This window comes from Xenopus tropicalis, chromosome 8 (assembly GCF_000004195.4).
Source record: "Xenopus tropicalis strain Nigerian chromosome 8, UCB_Xtro_10.0, whole genome shotgun sequence".
In the NCBI taxonomy this organism is placed as follows: Eukaryota; Metazoa; Chordata; class Amphibia; order Anura; family Pipidae; genus Xenopus; species Xenopus tropicalis.
In genome coordinates this window covers 58,846,585-58,860,553 of record NC_030684.2, presented here as the reverse complement: position 1 = coordinate 58,860,553, position 13,969 = coordinate 58,846,585, and the positions used below count along the sequence as shown (strand labels likewise).

At 36.0% G+C, this 13,969-nt stretch overlaps 1 protein-coding gene across 3 annotated transcripts in view; it reads left to right on the top strand.

Annotated features, from left to right (window-relative positions):
- The window catches only part of nrk (Nik related kinase), a 114,631-nt gene that overhangs the window by 28,173 nt on the left and 72,489 nt on the right, over positions 1 to 13,969 (top strand). The window lies entirely within an intron of this gene.

Below are 13,969 nucleotides of genomic sequence, written 5' to 3'. Positions count from 1 at the left end.
TCTTAAAGCTGCTACTAGCATCTGTATCTACCTTCCTGTCTAGTCAAGTCAAGTAGTGCATAAGAGATTTTTTTATTGTCATTCTTTTAAGGCTCTGCCTTCCTCTGATCCTCTTTTTCCATCTCGCCACATATTCCCTTCCTGTCATTATGCTCAGCTCAGGACAATCTATTGCCCATGCAGCTCACCACAAGAGCCATGTATAAAACTATTTTCTCTTATTCCCCCCGGCTCTGGGACGCTCTACCACCTTATATCAGGCAATCTTCCACATTACCATGTTCTCATGGCTTCTTAGAAATCACTTCAAGAATGCAGCAAAGTCTTAAGAAGAATCTAGAAAGTTGAGTGCTTCTGTTAGTAAAGCAACTTAGTAGCTAGTGGCAACTTATCCCTTAGTAATTTGTTGAATTATACTTAGTGATTTTTAAAATAATAATTATACTTCAGATACTTCTATCATCCCTCCATGGCCTATTTATGTCAAGATTTTCAATACAGTAAGCCTTTGTCTAACTAGAAAGAGTAAAACATAAATATTCTAAGATAATACTGGACTAGATACAATCTCACTGATCAGCCAATAGAAACACCCTGTATTCTAAAGGGGAAACCATTAATTGGCTGCCAGGAGATGATGGATTTTATGACACAGGGGTCATCAGTAAAGTAATAAATCATTGTTTTTGCCTCTAGTTTTTCAAATCCACATTCAGTAATTATTGCTTCAATTCTGAGTTAGTATTCCACACTGAGCATTCTCTGGTATCTTGCGGGTCTGTCATTTAATGTTAAAATAACTGCTTTTTTGTGGTTCCCATGTCTATTTCTTTTATTCCTCACTCCTTTTCTGAATACCTTTCTGATTTCCTCAACAACCCATATTTTCCTTTTCATACACCCTTCCCTCTGAACAGTGGGAAAATATTATGTAAGGTGTCTTGCTCTGCTACAAAATCATTTTAGGGAAACTAAACCAATAAATGAATTGAAATGACTTATCATGTTGTTCCCCATAGGGCCCTCTTGTGGACCTTACTTTGTTTCTTTTCTATCCTGCACTTAGCACATTTTCTCCACTACCTACTAATGTTTTACACATTATTATCATGTATGGTATATATGTATGTATGGTGTATATGTATGTATATCTTTATTTATAAAGCGCAAGTTTAAAAAAGCCTTAGTATTTTTAACATCATTAAAGGAGAATGCAAGTCAAAATTTAAAAAGCATACTGCCCAATAGTCCTCCTATTGTTTAGTAAAAACGCCACACTTTTGGCTCATCTAATCAAATATTTACTCAGTCACACTTACTTCACATTTTCTAGAACAGGCAGCCATCTCTAAAAAGGTATTCTCCCCTCCTTTCCCTCCTTGCTTCATACTGCACATGTGTTTCATTCCTTCCCCCCCCCCCAGCAGATCCGCTTCTGATTGGCTAGTGTGTAGCTCAGAACAGCAGACAGGATCAAGTTACACATGCTCAGAGAATAGGAAGGGGAGAGAGATTTCAGTGATGTCACTTGTGTCTTCACACTGCTGTAGGCTGCCAGCACCATATCTCAGAGAAGCAAGCAGGGATCTGGGAATTTAGATATGCAGCAAGTACTCAAAAAGAATGCCTTTAGACTTACTTTTAATTTATATTAACCTTTCCTTGTCCTTTAAGCCTCTCATTCACAACACAATGTTCATTTTAGTGCTTACTGTTAATTTTCCAAATTAAAATGGTATAAATTGAATGGTAATCTATTGTTAAAATAGAGAAAACACTTACACCCATATGCAATAAAAGGCACTAAATTTTCCAAGGATCAGTAACCCATAGCAACCAAACAGGTGACTAGTAAATTCTACCTGCTGATTGGTTGCTATGGTTTACTGCTTGTGGACAAAGTGTTGCCTTTTATTTCAAAACACCATTAATGCTTTAATAAATGTGCCAATTTGTAAATGTACTTCCCTGACTGAAAATGTTCTTGGGATTCAGGAAAGTGAATGTGAAAATGAAAATCCGAGCTGCTGAAAATCTATCAGGACTCCCAAGTTCCAGTTTTTATCAATCTGCCCCAAATCTTTTTTTCCTCCTCACATCACTTTTTGCCTATTTCATGTTTTCAATTTTTTTCTATCCAGTGTCATTGGCTTCTCAGTCTTCCAAAATTCCCTAGCGATATTTCCATCCATGAACAAAATCTCATTCCATGTTTCGTTGTGTAAATCAGAGAAAATAATGGCTGTTTTAAATTATATCCTTTTCAGAAATCACGTGGTTGTTAAATAATATGTCTTTTCGAGTACTGTTTTAATAAGTGAACAGAAACCAAGGGCAGAAGAAATAACTGGAACCCCAAGCAAGATCAGCACCAGACTTTTGGCATACTGTAATATGTGTTTTAATTGTTTCTTTTGGCATTCTGGGTAGTCTGCAAGGAGCTAAAAATCTACTCACAACCTGCTGTGTTCTAGAACTTCTTAAAATGCTTCAGTGGGTTTTATTTCTGGTCACTGGGGTGGCCATGATGATATATGGTAAGCTTTCCCCTTATGTTCATGATATTACTCTATAGAATCGATAGAACAGTCTGCAAGCAAGACTTTGAATGTTAGAATGTGAAAATATCTTCAGTAAACAATGTTTGCTCTGTGGGGTGCATAAATGGCATGTTTTTTTTGGCTGCAATTCAGTCTCATAGAAAAATATTCCCATGAAATGGTTTCTTGTAAGGAAAAAAAAGGGCAAAGCCAAATACAATGTGTAGAATCAATAGCCCCTAAAGGGAATGCCTCATAAGTATGTGTTAACTGAGACAATCCAGTTGAAAGTATATTTCTAGCAAAGTGCTAGGCTGTAGGCCAGTAAAAAGCTGCTAAAACACTAGGTTACTTAACAAGCAGATTACATGTTGGCAATCACATGAGGAAACAGAATTTGAGTATTTTCAAGTCTTTTTCGAATTGAAAAAAAACCTGAATAAACTAGACTTCTCAAAAATCTAGCTTATTCATGATTGTGATTCATGATCGTGCAAAGTTAGAAAAAAAACTTGAATGAATGTCAAATTTTGACATTTGACATTGGTTCCAAAAATTGGTACTGTTTAAAAATCAATGATATAGCTTGAAAGTTGATAATACACGTCCTATATGATCAGGGCCCATCGAGATTCTTCCTGCTATCCTGGTGGACCAGTCCTACCCTGGATTAGATGAAGAAAACACTGCCATATTTACTCTGAAGTATTCATATTTGAATATTTTACTACACAGTAAATAAGTACATTGCATGCACAATGTTTAGTGGATTGTGTTTTCAGAAATATTACTTTGTGAAGCATGCAAGTTTTTGTTGGTATTGGTTTATGATGGCTATAACAGCTACCATAAACATGTCTTGTCAGGTTGCTTGTACCAGCAGCTGCTGTTACCATATACAGTGTTGCTTTTCAACACTGCTTTCATATACTCCTATAGTCCTGTAAGTTTGTGCTCCATCCCTTAAATTCAGATACCTATAGATCCTATAATAGCTTGTGGGCTTTTATGTGTTACTTTTTATAGAAGAAACATATTGGTAATTAGCACTAAAATCAATAGGAAACATGCTTAGTTTATAAATGTTTTATATTTTTTTTTGCCTGCCAACTGTAAATGCCTAATCAAGAGTATCAATTCAAGTGCAATGGAATAGCAACAAATTGTTCCTCTATGTACCTATGATGTGCCTAATCGTCTGTCTCATTCTCTCTCTGTTTCTCTCTTTGTGTCTTTTTTAGCCTGTGATGATTTCTAACTGTATCAGTGTTACTTGGATTAAGGGGAAGTCCATTAGAGTTAGTAATGCAAGGAATTATTTTGCCATCTGCAATTGTTTATGAACAACTTGTGGTCAGCATTTATACTGCTGTCATTAAAGTTCTCATGACTTCTTTTTAACCTCAGTTATCAGTAAATATAAATAATTCAGAGCATATCTGCTGTATATTGCAGAAAAGAAAATAAATCTTGATATATATATATATATATATACAGTTTAAGACTTCCCATGGGATCCACTACTTTGCTTTACTGGTTTTGCTTAGAATGGCATAAAGTGAGTGCTTAATTATTTCCAATGATAAATGTTTGAACTCAAAATGCAGTTTGTTGGGTGCAAAGACAAATACCTGCAGGTTATCAACTTAACCTTTTCCAACCAAAACTTTCTGGGTTGCAAAAGTATTTGCTGAATAAAGGGTTAAATGATATACCAGGGTATGCAAAGTCATGGAAAATGTGTTTTGTTTTGCTATATAAGAGCTCAGCAGCAATTATGTGCAATTATGAATGGAGCCAGCAACTGATTTCACCAACTCCACAATGCCTACGTCCAGAAATGCATGTTAAATTTGACTGGTAGTAGACTCAGCAGAATTATAGCATACAAATTGTCTACAGCATTCACCCTTAAAAAAAATTAATGTGGTGCTTAGTCTCCTAGACATATGGCGATGTCCCAAAATGCATATGGAGTATACTCCACAAGTAGACTCACTCAAAGTAAAAAAGGGTAAAAAAAACCAAACATTTTAACTCCATTTTGTAAACATTTAATGCTAACCATAGGCTCTAGGTTATTGTTCCACAGCAATTGATGAGTCCACTGGGTGAATGCAGCCTTGATATTTCATGTTATAAAGTCATAAAAAGACAGAAGCATATAAGCAACACTCCAAGGTCAAATGAATGGCCAGCCTTGGGGGTGATTTTTAGACCACATATACTCAGGTTTGGCTAAACTGATGTCAGTAAATGCAAATTAATTTTTTAACTAGCTTGCATTTCTGGCATCAATTTCTTTATTTAGTTATTTTTCTTTGTGTGGATTTTTCCTAGATCCCGAATGAAGGAAATAGCAATCTATGGCAGAAAACCAGAAGGAGTTAAAGAACTCACTTGCGTTTTCTGACATTGTTTTAGCCCAACCCGAGCAATGATGGATCAGCAATCAGTCCATAAAAGTGCTGACTGACTGTACAAACTTGCTTATAGAATGCCCTTCTTCACTTAAAAAAGAAGATTCTGACCCTTGCCACAGCTTTATATGTTAGCCCTGCCACTTAAGCATCAGGGCTCCATAAAAAGTTTTTTAATGGCTTTTGTGGCTTTTCTCGTGATTGCCAGCTGGTTTTCAGATCCAGAGAGCAAAGAGTTTCTCAAGCACCTGTGTCAAACGGGAACCTTCAACTTCCTCAGAAGAATTTTTAGAACATATAAAAGGGGAAAGGGAACTATGGCATGTGGTGTTGCCCTACCCACAATGATAAACTGTTCTTTATACACACAGAAATATATATCATCATGCAATAAATCCTCGCCATTTGTTAAGGGCACAAACAACATTTCTGTGATTTCTGAAAGGCGAACTTTTCAAAGATTCTCATGATTACAAAATTTTAAGAAAATTATCCCCTCCAGACAAGTACGATATCATTGGTTCCACTGTGTTCAATTAGCAGCTTTGATTGAGATCCAAATTTATTGTTTCTTCATCATATCTGTAGCATAGTATATAACACAAATTTCTCATATTAAGACCTTACCAGTGTCGTTTCCACGATTCGGCATTACCTATTTCACATGTTGATTTCATAGGCCTCATCCTATATATTTTATAGGTCTTGTTTTCTAATATATATTTATATATATATATATATACCTCAAAAGACACTGTCACCGCACTCATCCATGGTGTGCATCCCGGTGCTCTGCAACTTCAGGATGCCGTCACATCCCTCCACAATAAATAAATTGGTTAAAGATGTGGCACACGCATTATTTGCAAAAAAGTGTATTAAAAAGATATATATATATATAGGGCTCCCACAATAGGTTACATCAATAGGTGTATAAAAAACATGGAGCTTTTTATTAAAAAATTGTGCTTTGCCCACTGCCCTGCATTAATAAATGACCCATATAGAATTAGTTGAATAGAATTAGTTGAAACACAGCTTCATATAATATCATTTAAATATATAGTGGAGTGGAAAATATATTTATAGTGCTAGATTGTTTTGCCATGTCTTGCAGGAACACATGTCCCTCAGTATCTAATTTACCAATTTCCATGCTCTCCCCACTCATCACACATCACATTTCTGTTTAATTATTCAAAGTCATTTTCTTTGTTCTGATAAGTTCCGCATTTTAGATCTTGCAGTTTTCTTTAATGGCAGACATTCAACTGACAGCTCGGTTAATTTCATGGATAAGTTCCACTGCAGAACTGCTTGACTTCTGATTAGCATAAAAGCAGCATGTTCTGCTGATCAGAGAGGCACGTTGTGCTGGGGTCAAAGGATATCTGAAAGCAACAGAAACATATCTTGAGCACAAGAAGTCTGATGTTCGTGTTGAAGATGGGGGGGGGGGCAAAAAAAGACAAATAAGTAGCAACAGATTACTTAAACAAGACATATCCAATATCCCTTGTTAACTTAAGCAGTTCATACATGGGTCCCTTCAGACCAAGTCCGCTGCTTATCTGCCCAGGTATGGGCCCTCACCAAACTAGCACATCTCAGTAAGTAAAGTAAATGGAAAGCTTTAGGATCTAATGCAGGGATAGTCAATATTTATGGCTTTGGGGAAGTGGATCTATATGAACAATTGATTGTCATATGAAGAGCCTTGTCATTTGTATGCAAAACAGTAAGGATAATAGGAAAGAAACCACGTTTTTTTTCTTTATGAAATAATATATTGCTTTAAGCTGATCAGAAATCACTCTACAGCACTGATGTCCCACACTGCAGGTGGAATCAGTCTGTTTTTGGGAACTCATCAGCAACTACTCTGGCTGTACTTCAGCCTAATGGGTATTGAGTTTTTAATTAATTAATTAAGTAATTAAATTAATGTGGTTTCCTTCACATGACTTCTACTGTTTTATACACACACATGTGTGTATATGTGTCTTATTTGCTCATTGTTTACATGGCATGCACACACATATATAGCAGTTTTTGTATGCATGCTGATTTACTTTAGTCTTAGTATTTTAATATGCTGGGAGTAACTGGTTCTTAAACAAAGAATAAAATTATTATAACCCAAGCAACTGAAAGCATATCGCAGGAAAGTTTTAAAATAAAGTGCTTTCACAAGTGCTAGGCCTATCTATCATATATTTCCAGTGTACGTCATCATTAGATATACATTGTCCTGTCTTAAACCAGTCACATCTTCTATTACTTAAGTGCATCATTCAGTGTGTAATTATTTGTTGGGATGTTAGAATAATGCACATTTTATTGTGTGTAAATACTGTTTATTGTATTAAATGTATTAAAGGTATTTACCCTTATATATATACCCCTCTGCTACCTTAGAACTAACAAGAATATATATTCAAAAGGGAGTCAACAATGTTTGTTATTGTAATTGTATTGGTGAAAATTTTGTGATAGTAAGTTGTGTGTTAGACCCAATTCGTTAAAGCAAGAGGGCAATGCTCTTGATGCCATTCTGCCTGTGCGAAAATCTGGCTGGCATAATTGCCAATGTTTGTCACACAATTGACACTGGGTGCTAAGCAAACCCTGGAGCTACTGCCTGGTCAGGATGTGGCAGTCCCCTGTGTCAATAGGTTCAGCAACTATTTATTTGGAATGGATGGCAAGAATGACTGAGTGGTGCCAAGTGTAACTAACCAAAAATTCAAGGAGGGCATATACATTTAATGAAAGTGGTGTTACATGCAACTGACTGCAGGTATTTGGTGTATTAAACAGTATGGCCTTAAAAGTTCACTATTTTAGTCTCTTCATGTAGCACTGTTGTCTTCAACCAGTCACTTTACAGCCATTTCTAAAATTTAACTTCCAATATCTAGTGATGAGTGAATCTGTCCCGTTTCGCTTCGCCATAAAATACGCGAAATGGCAAGAAGATTCGCAAAAGGTGAAAAATTAGCAAAACGCAATTGTCACGTGATTTTTTTTTGTCGCCCACGTCTTTTTTTGTACTCGATCATGCCCTTTTTTGATGCACAACAAATATTTTTTATGTGTGCCGAATTTTTCCAAGTTTCCGAAGTTTTGCAAAACAATTTGCCAATGCCGAAATGAGGAAATTCGCTGCAAATCCATGCCTGTCGAAAAAATGTGCTCATCGCTACCAATATCTACTGATGGTCAACAGCTGTTGGGGTTGGTTTTAGGTATAGCTCACATACCTGGAGAGGTACTGGTTGAAGATCCCTGCTACAAGCAAACAATATGACTTCAATAGAATAAACTATGAAGCAAATAAACAACCGGAATCAACAGCTTAGGAGGTAATGAACACATAATGTGCTCATGCTTCTTTAGCAAATCATTTTCCAAAAAAGTAATCTGCTTTAGCTTTGAATTATTTTCACAGTCCAGTACTTGTGCAGACTTAATAGAAGTACTTAGGAAATGTGTATTTTGCTTAATTGAATGTGAGCCAGCAGACGCAGGAAAGAGTTTCCAAATATATTTTTATATCCCAACACTGGTTTCCGCACTTATAGGATGTGCAGGAACCAATCATATCCGTAGCGAATATACAGCACTTCTAAGCTTTTGAAAATCCTTGATAAGCTATGTATAATATTCAAGAGCCATGCTGTGTGACTTTATACATACATAGATGGACAATTATTACTCATGTTGTATAGCTGAATTATATTAAATGATGATTTAATATAATGATTAAAAGATAATTCCATACCTATAGGGTGGGGGGGGTTTAAATAATTCCATAGAGGACCATATCTAGCCTGCTGGCCTCTTGTTGGACAGTTCTGTTTATGGAAACATACAGTATTGTGCAAGTATGAATTCAATGCTTTGGTCTCATGATAACAATGAAAGTCACAGCATTGATACAAAGGGGCAGATTTATTATCATTATTAGAACTCCCCAAAGATAAAATTCACTCACTTTCTATTCATTTCTATAGGATTTTTAGCAGAGTTTTTTTTTAGAGTTCACCATTTGATAAATACTGTTCTAAAAATCCCATAGGAATGAATAGAAAGTGTGTACGGTTTTCTGTAGTACAGCGCTGCGGAATATGTTGGCGCTTTATAAATAAATGTTAATGTAATGAAATGTAGTGTGCTCTAGTCTCACATTTTGATAAATCTGACCCAAAGCGTATGTGGAGCATTCTCTCTAGTCACTATAATTAAAAGGACAACATCTGGCTCCCCCTGGGAGGAATTTCAAGCAACAAACTGTTACTGTTTAACAGTACAGGAAAGTTTTTAATGTTTCCTTCTTCTTTGTGGATTGGATATCAAAACAGATCAAAACCCCCATGCAGTGTGCACAGTGCAAAAAAACTGAGCATTTTTTGCATTTTGCGCACATCTGTGCTCTGTTTTGGAGTGCAGAGAGTGCTATTGTTTAAATCTAGTGTGGTCTGTGTTAGGCCACACTAGATTCAAAATGGCAGTTTTCTTAAAGGGAATCTAAACAACAACAATTTTTTGCAAAAAAAATGTAATTCCAATGAAGTTATCAATATACATTCATTAAAAAATAATGGTGTTAAAGTTCTCTGCAGTACTGGCTCCTGACGCCTGAAACTATGGAGCAGAAACCAGCTGCTTAACAGAATTGGAGAAGAATGGACTTCTATTACATTGTTACAAGAATCAAAAGAACAAATACTTAAGTTACAAATATGTTGGGGAGAGATGTTGTTTAAATCTTAAGCAGGCTTTTGGGAAAGTGGCACTGTATTCGTTTTTTCTGGGGGGGGGGATGTGCATTGACCCATGCATTAAGGTTAGTACTTTGATTCTCTGGGGGTTACTTATCATATTGGAGTTCCCAGAGAATCCAGCTTTTCTTGTCCTTTGGATGTGGTTATTGCTTTACACCTCCCAGTTTTAAGTTCAGAGTTTAACAGCCATACATTTTGGATATATAATTTCTTGGCATCCTTTAAATCAGACTTGCCATTCTAACACTATTTGTGGATTTACCACTCCCATGGGTCTCTGCCATAAGTGTTCATATTTGTTGCAGTTATGAACACTCACTTGACCCTTTCAGTTTGGCAACCTCAGCCCCATCACTCTGCATTCTTTTGCTTCCATTTTCCTTTAGCAGCTAATATATAACCAATTCACTAGCTACGCCACTCGACAACACTCCATAAAAACTGCTTTAACACAATTCTAATGACCTGGTACCTGCAAAAGCCAGATACAATTTTTTCCTTAATAGTACTTTTGACATGGTTCATCACCCTCTAATCTTCTTCATATTCCATTAGTTGGCATTTGTAACATTGCCCTATCCTGGTTTTCTCCTAACTCTTCAAATGCACTTTTAGTATTTTCTACAATAGACCATCTTCTTTAGCCTTTTCCATTGGTGTACCACAAGGCTATCACATGGGTGCCTTATAATTTAATCTGTATACTTGCTTGGCCAATTAATTCATATGATTTCCAATACAGTGCTGAGCTGATGAATGTCAGATCTATTTCTCCCAATCACAATCCAGTTATCTTAACTCAATTTTTTACTTTTTTGTCAGCCATTTTAACTTGAATTTTCCAACATTAATCACAATTATAATACCCATAATGTCTTAGAAATCTATATTAATTTTAGCAACTCCACTACAGTGAAGTACATACAGCTCAACGATTGTTCCTTCTGCCACTGTCGATTTCCTACACTGGTTTCTACTACCAGTCATGGTCAGATTTAATGCCAAATATTTTCCATACCACTTATTAAGTGCTACTTCTCACAATATTTTAACAAATGTATGCCAGAACTGCTCCCCTTTTCTGGAATTTCATTCTATGCCCCAAGAGACTTTTAGTTACATGTATTATCAATTATTTGATAAACACAGACACATTCTTTCTCCCTGTGTCTTCATGGGTTTCCATTCAAACTTCAAAAACATAAAGGCAGGTTAATTGGTTCCTGATAAATATGGCCCTTCTGTGTGTGAAAAAAAAACTGTGACCTTTTGCCACAGTGCAAATTGTGCTATGTAAGAACTGCTTAGGGTGACTTCTATTTAACACCTGGTTTGAGAATCATTTGAGAAGGCTATAGTTTCAGAGCTTTGAAGAGCCTTATGTCCCTACTTTTCTTGTGTTGCTAAACTGACATGAAACTGAGAGGCATGGAGGTGGATGCCCTAGCCTAGAGCCTCTCTGTGTATGCCCTTTACACAGAGGATGGGGCTGTAGGTTCTGCCTGTACACCATGTACTGCCAGGTGCAGATATTTGCCTTCCACAACAGCACAATATACCTAAAAAATAGATGTATACAGTGCAATAATTTATTACTTTTTTATGAATAAACTAAACTCTGTATTTAAAGTGCATTATTTGCATCTTAGGATAAGGACCAATCTTAGAGAATATAATTTTGTTTAAATGTTGACTTGTTGGTACTGTAAACTGCGCTTGAAAACTTATGTATTACAAAAATACATATGCTACAATTAAGCTGGCCATATATGCACTAATAAAACCTGCTGACTCTGCCCCTACAGATCAACCTGGAAGCTTTACAGCCCTCAGGAGGGCTTTTAGGCGGTCTAGTCTGATGTCATCCAGTTGGGTGAGGACTGCTTCAGTGCATTGATGATGTTCTCTTCTGATAGGTCTTCTTAGATCCACATTATGATCTGAACATTGGCTTGAGGGCCAAACATCTGATCATCTCCTTTTTGCCACCAAATTGTTAGCCAAACCCCTTGTTCCGTTTTATGCAAGACCAGCTTTACTCTAATGGTCTGTGCATGGAAATAAACAATTATTTCACACACTTTTGTGCATATAAACCAAGGTTTAAAGCTTCCAGTACAACAGCTGTGAACAATGAAAATTTTACAGCAGTTTTCAGCTCCTAGAGAATTCAGGAAATTGCAGCTCATAACAAATGAAGAGCAGTGAGTTTGGCTCCATTGTTTTAGATGTTTTACACTTGACTAAAGGGACATACTGTAGATGTTGTGGCATGATTTAGGCACAATGCACTAAGATGGCTGCCTACACACCAATATTACAACTAAAAAAATACATTTGTTGGTTCAAGAATAAAATTTTAAATGGTAGAGTGAATTATTTGCTTTTTACATAGTATAATTTAGAAATAAAAAGTATACCATAAATCTCATAACAGAATCCCTTTCAGGACAGAAAACTACTATTCAGGCTTTCGACAGGTCGTTTATGACAAAACCACTTTATTTTATTTGTCCTAAATAGTAGAAGGAGGGAATCATCCTCTTGGTATGCTGCTAAGAGGAAGCTAAGGGAATATGAAATAGTCTATCCTCCTTTTTCATCAAATATGGCAAACACATTTTCCAACATTTTAGTGTTTTATTTGATGTCACAAAAGTTACAGAATGTTGTATAGAATGAAAGGATGCTGTAACACGATGGATCTGCTTGTTGCTGTTATAAAATACAACTTGCTCTTATTTCGAAGAGTATATTATAATGATTGATCATTTTCATATGCTGCATGCTAAGATGTAGGCAGGTAGAAAAGTTACCTTTTACTAAATGATTGATTAATGGGCACCAATTTCAAAGTGTTCAAAGTTTTTATATGGAAAAAGTGACAACTTTTAACGGAGTTGTTCAACTTTTGTAACGGAGTTGCTGCTACAGTGAATAAACACTAAATACTGTTTTGTGTGAACCAAAATTGAATCTAGTGCCTAGAGACATAAGTGTTCTTATGGCCTCAGTTTACTTTCACTGGTCACAATGACAGTGTTTGTAGGTTGGCACTTGTATCGAATAAAAGGCATCCTGTTTTTCATTAGATACAGAAGACTTAAACCAGCCAGCATGCCAGTGTTATAAAGAAGAGGCTTTAAAACTATAATGTCAGGACAGAGAATGCCTACAAATAAAGACAAAACAATGGCCTTCAAACAAGAAACACTGGCAGAGATGGAAGCACAGCTTACATCAAATATGCAGATAATGAGCAAACACAAAGCTCTGTCAAGAAACAGTGTTCATTAGTGGGAAATACTGGTGAGGTTTTATCAGGTGCCTCTGTGCTGTGCACTCTTCTGTGGGCTACTCAAACATAATTAGCTGCCCTTTTTAGTTGTTAATTGGGATTTCAAATGCATCTCCAATCAGCCTGTCGTCCCATCTAAGCAAATCCATACTGGAATCAAAAGCACCTGAACACATGCTAAAAAAAAAATAAGAACAGTAGCTCATTAATCATTTGATTTTGAAACACGGCATGTAAAAGTAGCCTTTTATTATTACTTCCTCTGGCAAATAAACATACAGTACTTTATTGAGTAGTAATACATTTGTTTCAGAAGAATAAACCATTATTGACATCACTTTGGGAAGAAAAAACTATGTTCTTAATAGTTTTAACATTCATAAGGGACTGGAAATTAATAATTTGATGGTGCTTTGTACTGGGCCTGTCCTGGCATAATGCTTTATTATATTTGTTTTCTTCCTGCTGATTATATGGTTAGTCGTTTCTATTAAATTTCTGCTGTCACATCAAAACAATCCTCTCACTTATAGGCTGGCTTCTTATAAACATCTGGCCTCATGTACTTTTAGTGTGATAGTGATATTGTTACATTTGGACTTCTTAGTTAAGGGGCTTACTGGCTAGTTGGATCAAAGTTGTTCATCCTAAGCTATAGTGCTTGGTTTTGGATTCCAATTTTCTTTTGAGTCTATAGTCTAGCCTTGGTATGGACATTTCCTGCTAGCTCAGTGTAACTTGTGAAACAATACAAAAACGGGCATTTTAATGGCTTTAAGTGTGAAACTTCACTACAACAGGTGGATTGAAAAGTTTTGGCACAAGTATTTTTTAAATCTGATTTTTATGTTCCCCAAAACCACTTCTGAGATCTCTATCTAAAATGTTCCATTGCTCTTCTAAAACAAAATATTTTCTTTATGC